Here is a 19,109-nt window from a genome sequence, read left to right as displayed (position 1 = left end):
CAGACAGAGCATTCCTGTTTACCCAACTCACAGACTCTCCCTACTTTCTGGCTTATATGATTTTCTTCTGCTAGTTGCTTTATAGCTCAGTCCATTATTCTGTGATCTAATCTACCTAGTTTTGTGAGGGTTTTTTTGTTTTGTTTTGTTTTTCATTTAAAAAGCATCTATATTTTCTTTCATCAACTTTGCATTTATCACAGTCATCACTCCTCATTCAACACCCTTCCCACCTTATATTCCTTTTTCTTTCTTTCTGTTTTTTTTTTTTTTTTTTTCTGGAGATGGAATCTTACTCTGTCACCCAGGCTGGAGTGCAGTGGCACAATCTCGGCTCACTGCAACTCCGCCTCCTGGGTTCAAGCGATTCTCCTGCCTCAGCCTCCCAAGTAGCTGGAATTACAAGTGCCTGCCACTGTGCCCGGCTAATTTTTATATTTTTAGTAGAGACAGGGTTCCACCATCTTGGTCAGGATGGTCTTGAACTCCTGACCTCGTGATCCATCCGCCTCAGCCTCCCAAATTGCTGGGATTACAGGCGTGAGCCACCATGCCCGGCCGTATATTGCCTTTTCATAGGAACGTTGACATAGTTTAAACCCTACCTTATCGTATGATCATTCTTGTTTCAGTCACTTTTAGAGACACCACATTTCCAGGAGGGCTTTTGTTGTTTTCTCGGTGTACTTTAATCCAAATGGCAAATTTTTAGCCAGGTGGTTATTTTTTAAGAATATTTACTTTTTTTCCAGAGTATAAAAGTAATATGTAAAAAGGATCTCACATATACTGAGCACTTACTATATTTCAGGCACCAAGACACATGCTAAAACTGCATGACCTCATTCCCTCCTCATGACAATCCTAATAAGGAAGGAGTCATTCCTATCTTCCCTTTCAAAAAAAGAAACTAAGGCTCAAAGAGATAAAATACTTTTATCCAAGTTCCCACAGCTACCAAGTGGTGGATGTGGAATTCAAACCATGGCTCTCAAACTTCAGAGTCCAAGGGTGTGGTGGCATGTGCCTGTAGTCCAGCACTTTGAGAGGTTGAGGCAGAAGAATTGCTTGAGTCCAGGAGTTTGAATCCATCTTGGGCGATATAATGAGACCCCATCTCTAAAAAATAAAAAATATAAACATAAAGAGTCGACCAGGCACAGTGGCTCACGCCTGTAATCCCAGCACCTTGGGAGGCCAAGGCGGGTGGATCACCTGAGGTCAGGTGTTCAAGACCAGCCTGGTTAACATGATGAAACTCCATCTCTACTAAAAATACAAAAATTAGCCAGGCGTGGTGGCACATACCTGTAATCCCAGCTACTTGGGAGGCTGAGGCAGGAGAATCACTTGAACCTGGGAGGCAGAGGTTGCAGTGAGCCGAGATTGTGCCACTGCACTTCAGCCTGGTGACAGAGTGAGACTCCGTCTCAAAAAAAAATAAATAAAAAAAGATTCTGAGCTATGTACTGCCTCTACACAGGTTCATCCTAGAAAGTGTGGAATATTCAGAAAAGCATGAAGAGAAAACTAAAACTTTCACAAGTCCAGACATAACTGCTAACATTTTGGTGTAGTCTCTTTTAGTCTTTTATATACGTGGGTGAGTATATACATTTTTTAAACAAAATTGGGAACACGTTGCATAATAAGATTTTGATTTAATTTTTTTTTCCTACCCAATACTAGATCATGAGCATTTTCCCACATCATAAAGAATTGGTCACAAGTCAGCCCCAAACATAGTCCAGTGGAATCCAATGATAGGAGGCAACCAGAGGCAAAGTGTCTGTGGTTTTAGAAGGGAAATAAAGAAGCTGATGGGCTGGGCACAATGGCTCATACCTGTAATCCCAGCACTTTGGGAGGCTGAGGCTTGAGGCCAGGGTTTTAAGACCAGCCTGGGCAACTTAGTGAGACTCCATCACTTAAAAAAATAAAAAATTAAAAAATTAGCCAAGTGTGGTGATGCACACCTGTAGTCCCAGCTACTCAGGAGACTGAGGCGGGAAGATCCCTTGAATCCAGGGCTTTGAGGCTGTAGTGAGCTCTGATTGCACCACTGTGCTCCAGCCTGGGCAACAGAGCAAGAGCTTCTCTCTAAAAAAAGAGAAAACAACAACAGCAAAAAAACAAACGGCTGGACACAGTGGCTCATGTCTATAATCCCAACACTTTGGGAGGCAAAGCGGGAGAATTGCTTGATCCCAAGAGTTTGAGACCAGCCTGGGCACCATAGTCAGACCCCATCTCTACAAAAAGTATGAAAATTAGCTGAGCGTGGTAGTGCATGTCTGTGGTCTCAGTTACTCGGGAGGCTGAGGTGGGAGGCTTGCTTGAGTCCAGGAGGTTGAGGCTGCAGAGAACAAAGATCATGCCACTGTACTCCGGCCTGGTCAACAGAGGGAGACTCTGTCTCAAAAAATTTAAATATATGAATAAATGATTAGGAAAAAAAAAAGTGCTGATGGCCATAGCCTTTGCTTTGGAAGCTGACCACCTGGAGCCAGCCTAGGTGGTACACAGGGTCTGATCCTGGGATGAGAAATCAGAGAGGGGAGAAGGCTTGGAACTCTTGGGTCACCTTTGAGAGGTACCTTCCTCTGTGTGTCTGGATCTCACATGAAGGTGTGAGAAGATGAGCAGGCCAACTTGTGTTTGAAGTGGGAGTCAAAATGTAAAGTGGCTTTTACGCAGGCTCAGCTAAAGGCCAGGCTTCTGGAATAAGATGTGGAACACCCTAAATAAAGCCCCCTATAAATCTGTGAGTGGGATTACTCATTCATGGTGGAGAGGCTGGCTCCTCCTGGTGGTTTGAGTTCTCATGCTGGTCTGTGATTGGAGAGAACCAGAAAGATTTCCTGCCTTCATTCTCTTAAATGTATATGTGTGAAAGAGAAGCTAAGTATATTTTATCTGCAGCTATATTTTTAAAGAAAAGAAGCGTTTAAAAAAAAAAATCCAAGAATAGCACAAGAAGGGGCAGAGAGAAAGGAAGATCTGGAGGCTGTCACCAGCCAAAAGATAATTAGCAACCGTGGGGCTTGGGACAAAGACAATGTCTAGTGTGTATGATGGGACACTAGATGGGAAAGTCCCTGTGCTTGTGGTGGGCCACTTGACACCCCTTGGCAGTTAGGCGGCTTTGGAATGACAGCCCGAGGTGCCAGCTTCTTGGAGGTTGTACCAACTGACTGCTACAAATTCAAGAGTGATAAAGAGTCCTGGTGGCCTCCATGACAGATACAGGCTGGTCCAAGGCACCTGTTTGGTGCAGGATCCAGGGCCAGGACATGGAGTCTTGGGTTCACCCATGAGATGGCACCATCTTTTGCCATGACTCTGGGGAAGGCTTGGGCTACTCTGTGCTCGTAGTTTGTCCCCTGGCCCATACCAAGTTTTCACCCCTCCACCTTCCTCCTTTCTGGGCATCTTGAGGACAGAAATGAGAAAAATGGAGGGAGATGCTTTGGGTTTCCATTATGAATATAAAGAGTTTTTCATCATTACATTGGTTATCTCAGAACCTCAGGGGTAACCAATGTAATGCAATGCATGGGAAGGAAATGGGGTATTATTATTGAACATGCCACTTAACTGCTGCAGCCTTTTCACTCTCCTTAAAATATCAGATAATATCCTCTTGAATACCTTACAGGGTAAGGTAAGTGACAAGAATCACTTGAGATAATGGATATGAAAGTGCTTTGTATACCATGGAGTGCCTACAAATATACAGATTTGTATTTATGGAGATTTTTGCATGGGAAAATCCCTCCTTACTTCCCTGAGGTTGGGGAGACCATTCATTTCTCCAGCTCCTATAAAATTTGAGTCCTCTTTCTTGAGTAGGGTGGCTTCTTTCCACGCTGTAGAATGGGAGAGTGAATTCCAGCAAGTACGAATGATGTGTTCAAAGTGGGTGAAAAATCTTGGAATCTTGGGGCATTAAAAAGAATTCCTTAATTTATTTCCACTCTTGACCAAGCTAGTAGCTAACAGTGTGACCTTGAGCAAGTCACTTAACCTCTGAGCCTCACTTTTCTCGTTCATCATTTGTTTGTATCCACAAATGATAGTTATGATAATCTAAGGAGAGAGTATGGAATCTAAATGGAAGTGCTTTGAAAAGTTAAAAGTGCTGCACTTTAGGGTGGGCGTAGTGGTTCACGCCTATAATCCCAGTTCTTTGGGAGGCTGAGAATAGCTTGAGCCCAGGAGTTCGAGACCAGCCTGAGTAACATGGGGAAACCCCATCTCTACCAAAACCAAAACAAACAAAACAAAAAAAAATAGCCAGGCATGGTGATGCATACCTGTAGTCCCAGCTACTCAGGAGGCTGAGGTGGGAGGATCACTGAGCCCAGGAAGGTTGAGGCTGCAGTGAGCCTTAATCATGCCACTGCACTCCAGCCTGGGCAACAGAGACCCTGTCTAAAAAACAAACAAAAAACCAAGTGCTGTACTTTACAGACCAGAAAAATTGAGGTCACGGAAACTCCACAGTCCCCACTCATACCCGGCCAGGCATGTCACACTCTCTACTCTGGGGCCCAGGGTCCCCATACGCTAAGTAGGGTGTGCTCCAGGTTACCTCTCCTTCTTCCAGAGCTGCTGAGGACTAATGAGAACACTCACTTGTAGACGCTGTAATAGCCTGTTTTGAAGCATCTCAGATTTACCCCAACCTTCCCTTCCATGGTGATGTAAACAGAGTGGCTTTCACGCACACATCCCAGAACCAGCCCAGTTTTTGCCCTTGTCCTCTGACATAATGCATGCATTGATCAATAGACATTTATCAAGCATGCCTGCCCCGTAAAGCTTGGAGCGAGGCCCTGTTCCCCTGGGTTTTGGCAGCTCAAGGACAGGCGCTCCCGGGGAAGCTGTGCTGAAAAGTCGGCTGAGCCACTGAAGTCACAGGGTTTGGTTTCAGGGAGGCCAGGTGAGGGGTGGGGTGAGAACTGGGAGGGTTCCCCAGGTGTGTTCCCCGGGGTGTGGTGTGGTGTGGTGTGGTGGGGGACAGGACGAGGGTCCCGGGGGAGGGAGGGAGATGCTTGGCTGGCTGGGTCGAGTGAGTCATCGGCCCCCTCTGAGCAATCGCTGCTGCCCGGGTGGAGTCGGCCCGCCTTATTTGGGGCTTCTGTGCTGAGCCAGGCCTCCAGGGCTAAGGCGTTTGTTTCCCCAGCTGCTTCCCGGGCCACGCTGGTAGCCAGCTGAGCCCGGCGCCTGCGGCTGAGTCGCACCGCGCAGAGGTGGGGGGAGCTGCAGGTCCGAACTCGGCCGGCCCGGGGCGAGGGCGGGCGGGGAGCGGGGCGGGGCTCGGTCGATCGAGGCTGCCACACCCCCGGGTGTGGCACACACCTCGCTGGTGCGAGGCTCCGCACGCCGGCTGCGGAGGTCCCGCACGCCGGCTGCGGAGGTCCCGCACAGGGCAGCTTCTAGGCCTCCTGTCCCTAGAGCAGTAAATGCAGATCAGCACTTCTGCCCCTCACTGTATTCCCACTCTCATCCCCTTCCTCGCTCTACCACCACCAAAAGGCCAGAATTTTTAAGTTGATTGATATTTTTTTATTAGGCTAATAAAGTCAGATGCAGTATATTGACTATGTTTTTTTGTTTTGCGTTGTGTTTTTGTAGAGATGGGGTCTCACTGTGTTGCCCAGGCTGCTCTCTTAATTCCTGGGCTCCAGTGATCCTCCTGCCTCGGCCTCCCAAAGTGCTGGGATTACAGGCATGAGCCACCGTGCCTGGCCTTGACTGTGTTGTTAAATGGCTATTTTAGAACATGAAATTTTCAACAAAAGTTCTTATTTAAAAGAGTCTTGATATTTTTAGATAGTTCCATGGCTGTCTTTGATCACACAAGTTAAAAAATGTTGCTGGTAGAAATAGGAACCATTTTTTTCCTCTCTCTGTCTCTGCCTTTCATTTCTAGTTCTATCTCTTTTGTTTATTTCTCAGATGCACAAAATTGGATGAATCAAAATCTACAGTTCATTTTCCTGACTGGTTTATGCATGCCTCTCTTTTACTGCTTATTTATTTATGCTATTAATGTTTTTTATTAACCTAATGAACACACTTGAACCCACCACCCAAAAATGAGATCACTGCCATTTATTTGCATCCACCTATGACCCCTTCCTATCCCATCCCCCCACCTCATCACCCAGCCTAACCACTGTCTTGTGCTGTAATGTTGTAGTCACCATTCTCTTGATAACCATATGTATGCCTAAAGAAACATATTATTTGTACTTGCTTTATATGCTTTATCTAAAAAATATACTAGCTGGGCACAGTAGTACGCATCTGCAGTCCCAGCTACTCAGGAGGCTGAGGCAAGAAAATCACTGAGTCCAGGAGCTCGAGGCTGCAGTGAGCTTTGATTGCACACTGCATGTCATCCAGCCTGGGTGACAGAGTGAGCCTGTATCTAAATATATGAACACACTGCTAGGCACGGTGGCTCATGCCTGTAATCCCAGCACTTTGGAATGCCGAGGCAGGGGGATCACCTGAGGTCAGGAGTTTGAGACCAGCTTGGCCAACATGGTGAAACCCCGTCTCTACTAAAAATAAAAAATAATTAGCCAGGCATGGTGGCGGGATGCCTGTAGTCCTAGCTACTCAGGAGGCTGAGGAGAGTCACTTGAATCTGGGAGGCGGAGGTTGCAGTGAGCCAAGATTGTGCCACTGCACTCCAGCCTGAGTGACAGAGCGAGACTCTGTCTCAAAAAAAAAAAGCAAAACAAAACCCTTTACAGACAAACAAAAACAGAGGTTTCTACCAACAGACTACTCCACTAAAGCAACTTCTTTTTTTTTGACACAGAGTCTCACTCTGTCCCCTAAGCTGGAGTGCAAGGCACAATCTCAGCTCACTGCAGCCTCCGTTTCCCAGGTGCAAGAGATTCTCCTGCCTCAGCCTCCCAAGTAGTTGAAATTCAGGCACACGCCTCCACGCCTGGCTAATTTTTTTGTATGTTTAGTAGAGACGGGGTTTCACTATGTTGGCCAGGCTAGTCTTGAACTCCTGACCTCAAGTGATCCTCCCACCTCGGCCTCCCAAAGTGCTGGGATTACAGGCGTGAGCCACTATGCGAGGCCTACTAAAGCAACTTCTAAAAGAAATAATTCAAAAGAAGAAAAATTATAAGCATACCTTATTTTATTGTACTTCAGACATTGCCTTTTTATTTTATTATTAAACAAATTGAAGGTTTGTGGCAACCCTGTGTTGAGAAAGTCTATTGACGCCATTTTTCTATCAGCATGTGCTCATTTCATGTCTCTGTGTCACATCTTGGTAATTCTTATGATGTTTCAAAGTTTTTCATTATTATTATATGTGTTATGATGATTTGTGATCAGTGATTTTTTGGTGTTACTGATAGAATTGTTTTGGGGTGCTACAAATGGTGCCCATATAAGGCAGCAAACTTAATCAACAAATGTGTATGTTCTGACTGCCTCACTGACCAGCTGTTCTTCATCTCTCACTTTCTCCTGGGGACTTCCTATTCCCTAAGACACAACAATATTGAAAGTAGGCCAATTAATAACCCTACAATGGCCTCTAAGTGTTCATGTGAAAGAAAGAGTCACAGGTCTCTCACTAGAAATCAAAAGCTAGAAATGATTAGGCCTACTGAGGAAGTCGTGTTGAAAGCTGAGATAGGCCGAAAGCTAGGCCTCTTGTACCAGTTAGCCAAGTTGTGAATAAAGGAAAATGTTCTTGAAGGAAATTAAAAGTGCTACTCCAGTTAACACACAAATGATAAAAAAGCAAAACAGCTTTATTTGCTGACAGGAAGGAAGTTCAAGTGGTCTGATTAGAAGATCAAACCAGCCACAACATTCCCTTAAGTTGAAGCCTAATCCAAGGCAAGATCCTAAATCTCTTCAATGCTGTGAAGGTTGAAAGAGGGGAGGAAGCTGCGGAAGAAAAGTTAGAAGCTAGCAGCGCTTGGTTCTTGAGGTTTAACGAGAGAAGCTGTCTCCACAACGTAAAGGTGAAGCAGCAAGTGCTAACGTAGAAACCACAGCAAGTTAGTCGGAAGATCTAGCTAAGATAATTGGTGACAGTGGCTATGCTAAACAACAGATTTTAATGTAGATAAAACAGCCTTCTCTTGGAAAAAGATGCCATCTAGGACTTTCATAGCTAGAGAGGAGAAGTCAATGCCTGGCTTCAAAGTTTCAAAGAACAGGCTGACTTTCTCATTAGGGGCCAGTGCAGCTGGTGACTTCAAGTTAAAGTCAATGTTTACCATTCTGAAAATCCTAGGGTCTTTATGTATTATCCACCCCTCCAGGTTCAAGTGATTCTTCTGCCTTAGCCTCCTGAGTAGCTGGGATTACAGGTGCCCGCCACCACGCCCTGCTAATTTTTATATTTTTAGTACAGACAGGGTTTCACCATATTGGCCCGGCTGGTCTCAAACTCCTGACCTCAAGTGATCCGCCCTCCTCGGCCTCACAAAGTGTTGGGATTACAGGCGTGAGCCACTGCGCCAGGCTTCTAGGGCCTTTAATGATTATGCTAAATCTATTCTGCCTGTGGTCTATCAAAGAAACAACAAAGCTTGGATGACAGCTCATCTATTTACAGCATGGTTTGCCAAATATATATATATATATATATATATATATTTTTTTTTTTTTTTGAGATGGAGTTTCACTCTTGTTGCCAAGGCTGGAGTGCAATTGTGCAATCTTGGCTCACTGCTGTGTCCGCCTCCCGTGTTCAAGCAATTCTTCTGTCTCAGCCTCCCGAGTAGCTGGGATTACAGGCACATGCCCCCACGCCTGGCTAATTTTTGTGTTTTTAGTAAAGACAGGGTTAAATCATATTGGTCAGGCTGGTCTCGAACTCCTGACCTCAGGTGATCCGCCCACCTCGGCCTCCCAAAGTGTTGGGATTACAGGCGTGAGCCACCGTGCCTGGCCAGTTTACCGAATATTTTAAGCCCACTGTTGAAACCTACTCCTTTCAAAATACTACTGCTCATTGACAATGCACCTGATAACCCAAGAGCTCTGATGGAGACATACAAGGAGATGAATGTTGTTTTCATGCTTGCTAACACAAAATCTATTCTGCAGCTCATGGAACAAGGAACAAATTTGACTTTCAAGTCTTATCATTTAAGAAATGTATTTTGTAAAGCTATAGCTGCCATAGACAATGATTCCTCTGATGGATCTGGGCAAAGTGAATTGAAACCCTCTGGAAATAATCCACCATTCTAGAGGCCATTAAGAACATTCAAGGGCTGGGAATGGTGGCTCTTGCTTGTAATCATAGCATTTTGGGAGGCTGAGGCATGAAGATCACTTGAGCCTAGGAGTTTGAGACCAGCCTGGCAACACAGGGAGACCCTGTCTCTACAAAAAGTGAAAAAATTAGTCAGGCATGGTGGTGTGCTCTTGTGCTCTCAGCTACTCAGGAGGCTGAAGTGAGAGGATCGTTTGGGCCTGAGAGGTCGAGGGTGCAGTGAGCCATGATTGTGCCACTGCACTCCAGCCTGGGTGACAGAGTGAGACCTCGTCTGGGAAAAAAAAAAAAAAAAGGAAAGAAAAAGAATATTCATGATTCATGGAGGAAGTCAAAATATCAACATTAACAGGAGTTTGGAAGAAATTGATTCCAACCCTCATGGCTGACTTTGAGGGGTTCAGGATTTCAGTGGAGGAAGTAACTGTAGATGTGGTGGAAATAGCAAGAGAACTAGAATTAGAAGTAGAACCCGAGGATATGACTGAATTGCTGCCATCTCATGATAAAACTTGAACAAATGAGGAGCTGCTTTTTAGGAATGAGCAAAGAAAGTGGTTTCTTGAGATGACATCTACTCCTGGTGAAGATGCTGTAAATACTGTTGAAGTGACAACAAAGGATTTAGAATATTACATAAACATAGTTGATAAAGCAGCTGCAGGGTTTGAGAGGATTGACTTCAATTTTGAAAGAAGTTCTACTCTGGGTAAAATGCTATCAAATATCAGTCCTTCATGGGGATGTAAAAAAAAGAGGCCAGGCATGATGGCTCACGTCTGTAATCCCAGCACTTTGGGAGGCCAAGGCAGGCAGATCACCTGAGGTCAAGAGTTGGAGACCAGCCTGGCCAACATGGAGAAACCCTGTCTCTGCTAAAAATACAAAAATTAACCAGGTGTGGTGGTGCATTCCTGTAATCCCAGCTACTTGGAAGGCTGAGGCAGGAGAATTGCTTGAACCTGGGAGGTGGAAGTTGCCGTGAGCTCAGATCGTGTCACTGCACTCCAGCCTGGGCAACATAGCAAGACTCCATCTCAAATAATAATAATAATAATAATAATAAATAAAATAAGAAAAGAAAGAAAAGGAAAAAATGCTGTCAAATAGCATCATATGCTATAGAGAAGTCTCACTAAAGAGTCAATCAATGCAGCAAACTTTATTGTTGTCTTATTTGAAGAAATTGTCACAGCTACCCCACCCATCAGCAAGCAGCCATCCACATTGAGACAAGACCTCTCCACCAGCAAAAACATTACCACTTCCTGAAGGCTCAGATGATCATTAACATTGTTTTTGTTTTGTTTTGTTTTGTTTTTGAGACGGAGTCTTGCTCTGTTGCCCAGGCTGGAGTGCAACGGTGCGATCTTGGCTCACTGCAACCTTTGCCTCCTGGGTTCAAGCGATTCTCTCAACTCAGCCTCCCGAGTAGCTGGGATTACATGTGCCACCACGCCTGGCTATTTTTTTTTTTTTTTTTTTTTTTGGTGATTATAGATTAATGTAATATACAGCTATCCTTAAAGCCACAACATATCACAGATCACAAAAGTGCTTTCACCAAGTTACAACCCTAACACCTTACTTTTTTACGTCATCTAACTGCAAATAAATTTCTCCTCAGAGAATCAGTGCAGTCTTCTTTTCCTTTTAAAACTTAGCTGGAGTTGCTTAAACTAATTCTTAATACCATTCTGAAACTAGAAATATACTGTTTAGAACACAGAAATGCTAAGAAAGTATAAAGACTTTAGTATTTTTTTTCATTTTCATGATTCAAGTAGAAAACAGTGCCAAGTAGGTGTTATTCTACATGGTAAATGGAAGAAAAAATGTTTAGAATGTGAATTCACTAGACCTTTGCTGTATTCAGAAGTTAAGGATTTCACAGGTGAAAAGATTTCTCTAAGAGTTCTGAACTTTTTGTCTTCTCACATACTTTTAGTGTAAACACTGTAAACTTAACATCTGTATTAATGCTACCTTTTTAGGATTAATGATTAACAAGGTAGAAGATACTTCAGTTAAATTCTCAGACACATAATTGTGTATTAACCTTTTTGAAAGGCATTTTCAATGGACACTGGTGGTTTTTCAGGAAATTGCTGAATACCCACGCATAAATGCAGATATTGATGAAGTAGGATATTTGTATATTTGCTTTTTTTCAATCATTCAATTTTATGAACATGGGGTCTAAGCAGATTTCAAAGCAAAGACCATTTATAAAACTGGACCATTTTAATGTTTACAATGTAATAAATCTCTTGATTGCAGACATGTATGGCTGTTTGGTAGAAACATTACAGTAATGGCAGTTTTTTCAGTTGGTGTGTAGTCCTCAATAATTATATATGAAATTGCTGTCAAACCAGTAAGACTGCATTTATGCATCCATCATTTTCAGGACTGTTGGTAACCTGAGCATATTTTCCCCAAATAACTTTGCCTCCTTGTGTCACAAGGCCCAATTCGCTCACATTTACCTCAATGACAATATCTTTGGTAATAACACCTAAAGTTGTATACAGTAGGGATGAGGGATTCTTCTTTACACCAAGTATTGGTGGGCAAAAGGTGGCTTTCAGTTCAAGATGTAATACATGGGCTTTCTTGAAATGCATATTGGCCTGATGAGTCTTTCATATTTAGGTGGTTTTCTTGTAAAGCCATCTCCGACAAAGCAGAGTTTAGTAACCACCCTCTTCCATGTCTTCTTCTTTCTCTTTCCTGTTCAAACAACTTTTAATACGTCTGTGTCTCCCTGGGCACGTACTTTAGTCAGAGGGACTTCCCGTTTTCCCACCTTCTCTTTTCATTTCTGTTTAATCATTTTGGAAAGTACTTTGGCTCGGGATTGTCCCTCTCTGTCCAGCAGATAGGCAGGTACTGCTCCCTGTGGAGTCTTTTCATCCTTCTTTTGTTTGGTGTTTCTCTTTTCATGCATCTTGATAGTCTTTTTCATTTGTATTTTCTCATCATGACGCTGTTTATGGTAAAGCTTAGCCTTCAGACCAATCATTTTCTTTGCCTTCTTTGAACGTTCATGAGCCTCTCGTTCATAAGCCTCTTGACTTTCCTTCTTTCTTTTCTTCTCATGGTAATCCAAACGGTATCCATAGTGTTTATGGTGTAATTCAATATGTTCGTTCAGTGGCATGGTGACGGGTGCAGAACCACCAGGAACAGCCCCTGAGGTGCGAAAACACTCTCAATTTTAAGGTCTCAGAGACTCCGCGCAGGCCGAGACAGGAAAGGGTCACCCTTTTTTAAAAATATTTTTAGTAGAGACAGGGTTTCACCATGTTGGCCAGGCTGGCCTTGAACTCCTGACCTCAAGTGATCCGCCCCCCTCAACCTCCCAAATTGCTAGGATTACAGGCGTGAACCACAGCCGATCATTAGCATTTTTAACACAAAATATATTTTAATTAAGGTAGTCACATTGTGTTTTTTAACCATAAAAACACTTAATAGACTATAGTATTGTGTACACATAACTTTTATATGCACTGAGAAACCAAAAAAATAATAAATAACCAGGAACTTGCCTTATTGCAGTGGTCTGGAATCGTACCTGCAATGTCTCCAAGGTAGGCCTGTACTAAAAGGAAAGTCTAAGATTCAAGAAGGGATGATGGACTGAGCACTGTGGCTCATGCCTTATAGTCCTAGCACTCTGGGAAACCAGATGAAAGGATCTTTTGAGCTCAGGAGTTCAAGAACAGCCTGGGCAAAATAGAGAAACCTCATCTCTAATTAAAAAAAAAAAAAAAAAAAAAAAAAAAAAAAGCCTGGCATGATGATGCAGGCCTGTAGTCCCAGCTACTTGGGAGACTGAGGTGGGAGGATCACTTGAGCCCAGGAGATTCAGTCTGCAGTGAGCTATGATGGCACCACTGCACTCCACCCTGGCCAACAGAGGGAGACCCTGTCTCAAAAAAAAAAAAAAAAGAAAAAAGAAAAAGAAATGAAGAAGGGATGATGAGCAAATAAAATGGTAAACATGGAGTGAAATCTAAATATTAATGTCAAAGACAAGAAATATAACAATGTCTAATTGATAGGAATAAAATGAAGATATAATTTAAATCCTCAGTAACTATAGCATATAAATTGGAAGGTGAGGCCAGGCGCGGTGGCTCATGCCTGTAATCTCAACACTTTGGGAGGCTGAGGTGGGTGGATCACAAGGTCAGGACATTGAGACCAGCCTGGCCAACATGGTGAAACCTCATCTCTACTAAAAATACAAAAATTAGCTGGGTGTGGTGGTGTGTGCCTGTAATCCCAGCTACTGAGGAGGCTGAGGCAGGAGAATTGCTTGAACCCAGGAGGCAGAGGTTGCAGTGAGCCGAGATCGCGCCACTGCACTCCAGCCTAGGTGACAAAGTGAGACTGTGTCTGAAAAAAAAAATTAGAAGGTGAATATAGTAATTGGAGTTTAAGTGTTCTAAGGTCCTTATATTTTCTAGGGAAAAAATTAAAGATATTGATTATTAGAAGTCTTTATGTTAAGATTTCTAGGCTAATACTAAAAAACTTGGTATAATATAACTTCCAAACTAGCAGAAGGGAAGAAAAATGAAAAGGAAACACAAATGAAAATGATAGAAAATGTGTCAGTTAAAAAAAAAAATTTATGGTTGTGATATCAAAGAAAATAATAAAGATTACCATTTCTTGAGTAGCTCTTGTATTAATCACTTTGAATCATTAATCTTTATAATTTCAAGTAATATATGTCAGAATGACAAGCCCAAAGCAGGCATTTAAAATTATAGTTTCTGGCCAGGTGCAGTGGCTCACACCCATAAGCCCAGCACTTTGGGAGGCAGAGGTGGGAGGATCACTTGAGCCCAGGAGTTTAAGACCAGCCGGGACCACATAGCAAAACGTTGTCTCTACAAAAACATTTGAAAATTAGCCAGGCATGGTGGCACACCCCTGTAGTCCACAAAGGAGGCTGAGGTGGGAGGATCACTTGAGCCCAGAGGCTGAGGCTTCAGTGAGTTCTAATCATGCCACTGCATTCCAGCCTAAGTAACAAAGCAAGACCCTGTCTTAAAAAATAAAAGTAAAAATTAGCTAGGCATGGTGGTACATGCCTGTAGTTCTAGCTACTGGGGAGGCTGAAGCAGGAAGATTGCTCCATCCAGCCTGAGACCCTGTTGCTAAAAAATATATATATATAAATAGCTGGGTGTGGTGGCTCACACCTATAATCCCAGCACTTTGGGAGGCCAAGGCAGGTGGATCACGAGGTCAGGAGTTCTAGACTAGCCTGGCCAAAATGGTGAAATCATGTCTCTACTAAAAACACAAAAATTAGCCGGGCATGGTGGCAGGTGCCTGTAATCTCAGCTACTCAGGAGGCTGAGGCAGGAGAATCGCTTGAACCTGGGAGCTGGAGGTTGCAGTGAGCCAAGATTGTGCCACTGCACTCCAGCCTGGGCGGCAGAGCAAGACTCCATCTCAAAAAAAAAAAAAAAGAAAGAAAGAAACTTGTCCAAGGTCACAGAGCTTGGATTCCAATCCAAGTATTTGAAATTCAACCCAAGCTACTTTCCCCTTTACCATGTGGTAGATTTTTTTCTCTCTAATGCCAAAACATCATGTAACAGCCAAGACCATGAGTTTTTTGGACCTGGGTTTATGGTCCAGTTTCACCACAAGTTAACTGTAGAGCTTTAGGCCTTAGTTCCTCAGTTGTTGAAAAGGGACAAAAATAACCATCACAAAAGGTAGTAGGTTGGAAGATTGTGAGAATGCATGCCATTGGGGTGAGAATGTATCACTTGGGGTGGTGGAGATAAAAAATGAGGTTCCAGTTCAATGTAACAGCGAATGAATAGGCTCCTAGGGAGCAGTAAGAGAATGGAGGTGGGGGGTAGGGGGAGGCCTGGGCACAGTGGCTCACACCTGTAATCCCAGCACTTTGGGAGACCGAGGTGGGCAGATCGTGAGGTCAAGAGATCAAGACCAGCCTGGCCAACTTGGTGAAACCCTGTCTCTCCTGAAAATACAACAATTAGCTGGGCATGGTAGTGAGCCCCTGTAGTCCCAGCTACTTGAGAGGCTGAGGCAGGAGAATTGCTTGAACCTGGGAGACGGAGGTTGCAGTGAGCCAAGATCGCACCACTGCACTCCAGCCTAGCAAGAGTAAGACTCTGTCTCAAAAAAATAAATAAATAAGAAGAAGAGCATGGGGACTGGGCACGGTGGCTCACGCCTGTAATCCCAGCACTTTGGGAGGCCGAGGCAGGCGGATCACTTGAGGTTAGGAGTTCGAGACCAGTCTGGCAACATGGTGAAACCCTGTCTCTACTAAAAATACAAAAATTAGCCAGGCACGGTGGGGTGGCCCTCTAGTTCCAGCTGTTTGGGAGGCCAAGGCAGGAGAATTGCTTGAACCCAGGAGGCAGAGGTTACAGTGAGCTGAGATCGCGCCACTGCACTCCAGCCAGAGCAACAAGAGAGAAACTTCGTCTAAAAAAAAAAAAAAAAATGTTCCCAAGGTCAAATGGGTAGTGATTGTGGTGGTGGATCTGGGATTTGGGCCGTCTGTCCACAGAGCTTATGCTCTTAATCTCTGCACCATACTTTAAGAGGTGAATGATCACTGAGAAGGGGAGCTCTCATGTCTGGAAAGCACCTCAAAGGCAATATTATGAAAAAAGTGTGGCTTCTGCCAAAGTCAGGTTTGGATTCTGGCTTGACTTCTTACTGTGTGAGCCTAGATAAAGTATTTAGCCAGTTTTATCCTCTGTAAAATGGGAGTGATACGACCCATTTCCCAAGGTTGTTGAGAGGATCAAATGAGTTACTAATACAGAGTGATCAAAAAGCCTGGAGACTTAGTTCCCCATCTTGGGTCAGGAAAGCCTTAGCTGTACCTGCTCTAACCAGGTGCCTATGTTCTCTGAGCTGATGATGGGGTGACTTTGGGAGAGGAGAGGATGAACACAGATGCCTTTCTCCTGCTCTTTGAAAAGGTGATTTGTCTACCCTATGCCCAACACCCTCAATGCACTCCCACCATTGTCTCCTACCACACACAAGCACACTGCATGGTATTCAGAAAGCCCAGTCTGTTTCTCCAGCTCTTTGCCTTGTCACTCAGCTTTGCCAGGTCCCTTGAGTTCTTTGATGTTGTTCCAGGCTCCGTGTGGGCTCCCAGCCCTGGACATGTCTGTGGTGACTGACCTGTGCCCCACTGGCCTCCACCTCCATTACCACAATGGGTCTGAGCTCCCGGTGACAGCAGCTGCTGGTCCACATCTGGAACTTAGCTCTGCTCTTCCCTTCTCCACCCTTCTCACCTGTCTATACCAGGATGACTCTTCCATCTGCTCTTCTTCCTTCTCCTATTTTTATTTATTTATTTATTTTACTGTGATAAAATATACAGAACATAAAATTTGCCATCTTAATGTTTTTTGTTTTTTTTTTTTTTTTTTTTTTTTTTGAGATGGAGTCTCACTCAGTTGCCCAGGCTGGAGTGCAGTGGCACGATCTTGGCTCACTACAACTTCTGCCTCCCAGGTTCAAGTGATTCTCCTGCCTCAGCCTCCCGAGCAACTAGGACTACAGTCACACACCACCATGCACAGCTAATTTTTTTTTTTTTTTTTTTTTTTGAGTTGGAGTCTCGCTCTGTCGCCCAGGCTGGAGTGCGGTGGCACGATCTCGGCTCACTGCAAGCTCTGCCTCACGGGTTCATGCCATTCTCCTGCCCCAGCCTCCCGAGTAGCTGGGACTGCAGGCACCCACCACCATGCCCGACTAATTTCTTTTTGTATTTTTAGTAGAGACGGGGTTTCACCGTGTTAGCCAGGATGGTCTCGATCTCCTGACCTCATGATCCACCCGCCTCAGCCTCCCAAAGTGTTGGGATTACAGGCATGAGCCACCTCACCCAGCTTATCTTAACCATTTTTAAGTAGACTGTTCAGTGGTACTAACTACATTCCCAATGTAGGTTTCCCATCACCATCATCCATGTCTAGAACTTCTCCTTCATCCCAAACTGAAACTCTGTACCCATTAAACAATAATGCCCATTCCCCACTCCATCCAGCCTGTGGTAACCTCCACTCTACTTCCTGTCTCTATGAATTTGCGTATTCTACATACTTCATATGAATAGAATTATACCATATTTGTTTGTGTGTGTGTGACTGGCTTATTTCACTTAGCATAATGTTTTCAAGGTTCATCTGTGTGGCAGCATGTGGCAGAACGTCCTTCCTTGAATAATAATTCCATTGTATGGATGTGCTACACTTGTTTGTCCATTCATCTGCCCATGGAGGCCCTCCTTTTTTAAATCACATTTTTTGGGTATATCATAATTTGCAGTAACATGAAGAGAATAGCCTACTCTTTCCTTGTAGCAGGAAACTGAGGAGGGTCACTCTCCCAGATGGTGGAAGGCAGGTGGAATTGGGTGTGCTGTTTATAAACTCTGTCCTGAGGTTTTACTCTTCCAGAGGTCTCTTTCTCAACAAATACTTAATGCACATGACATCATCTGAACCCAGAAGCGCTAGCTAGAGAGAAGTGATTATCTGGGGCCACAACCTTGCATTTGCTTGCCTTCCTAGGGAAAGACCCTGTTGTTAACCCTGGAGATTCCCTCCTTTCAATACTGAAGGCCTTTAAAGGGTGTAGAGACTCTAAAGCAACATTTTGTTTCCTGTTTATATTTTTTGGGTTTGTGTTTGCTTTTGTTTTTTGCATTTCTTCCCCTTGTCAGTATTTGTCCTTCCTGGTCCCGATGCACTTCAATATTTCTGGTTGAGCTGTACTATAATCATAGGCCTTCTTAATATGGGTGTGTCCTGTCTTCTTTATTTAGAATTCTGCGGACAGGGAATTCCCTAAGGGAAAGAGCCCTCTTCCTTTCTTTCTCTAATCTTCCTCCACCCTTTTTTGTTCTCCTCCCTTTTGTACCTCCACAACACACCAGGAGGTGTACCGCCTCCATCTAGACCACAAACTGTACTCTCAAGGTACCCATGGCCAAGAAGAATGACACACACAGACATCACACATACATTCAGCATGTCTCACTGTTACCTCTGAGAGGAAGTAGGATAACCTATATTAATCCTCTGAGCTCATCAGGACAGGAATCCCCAGCTCCAATGTCCTGGGTTGGGCCTAGAATTATCCCACTATTTTATACAGGCTGCTCTCTCTCTCTTTTTTTTTTGTTTTTTTGTTTTGTAAGCAAGGTCTTGCTCTGTCACCATGCTAGAGTGCAGTGGTGTGATCATAGCTTACCGCAGCTTCAAACTCCTGGGCTCAAGCAATCTTCCCTCCTCAGCCTCCTAAGTAGTGGGGAATACAGGCACATGCTACCACATCCAGCTAATTTTTTATTTTTTGTAGTGACAGTGTCTCACTGTATTGCCCAGGCTGGTCTCAAACTCCTGGCCTCAAGCGATCCTCCTGCCTCGGCCTCCTGAGTCTCTGGGATTACAGGCATGAGCCACCGTGCCCAGCCTCTTCTCTCCAATTTCTTTTAGGACCTTGTAGTATGGAGTATGCCTTAGCTTCTTCTAGGCTCTTCCTGTGGTTGCATGGCCTTAACTGAGTGAGTCACTTCACCTTTAAGACCATATGTTCTAAAATCTGTCAAAGAATGATATTGTCAGTCCTGTCTATCTTAAAATATTGTTGCAAAGATCAAATGTCAGAGTGCTTTGAAAACTGTGAAGCATTATCCACATGTGAATTCTTAACACAGAGTTCCTTTACTCTCATGAACTTTTTCTGTCTTTTTACTCAGTCTTGCTGACACCACTTAAAAAGGAAC

At 44.0% G+C, this 19,109-nt stretch overlaps 1 protein-coding gene and 1 pseudogene across 8 annotated transcripts in view; one reads left to right on the top strand and one right to left on the bottom strand.

The window, feature by feature from the left end:
• Positions 1-19,109, top strand: part of ATP2B4 (ATPase plasma membrane Ca2+ transporting 4) — a 116,977-nt gene that overhangs the window by 18,464 nt on the left and 79,404 nt on the right. The gene's annotated exons all lie outside the window — the stretch shown is intronic.
• Positions 10,737-12,446, bottom strand: LOC100437940 (ribosome biogenesis protein NSA2 homolog; annotated as a pseudogene).

The sequence above is a fragment of the Pongo abelii genome, chromosome 1 (genome assembly GCF_028885655.2).
Source record: "Pongo abelii isolate AG06213 chromosome 1, NHGRI_mPonAbe1-v2.0_pri, whole genome shotgun sequence".
Lineage (NCBI taxonomy): Eukaryota > Metazoa > Chordata > Mammalia > Primates > Hominidae > Pongo > Pongo abelii.
The sequence above is the reverse complement of the archived record's forward strand: the minus strand, read 5'-3'. Positions and strand labels throughout refer to the sequence as shown.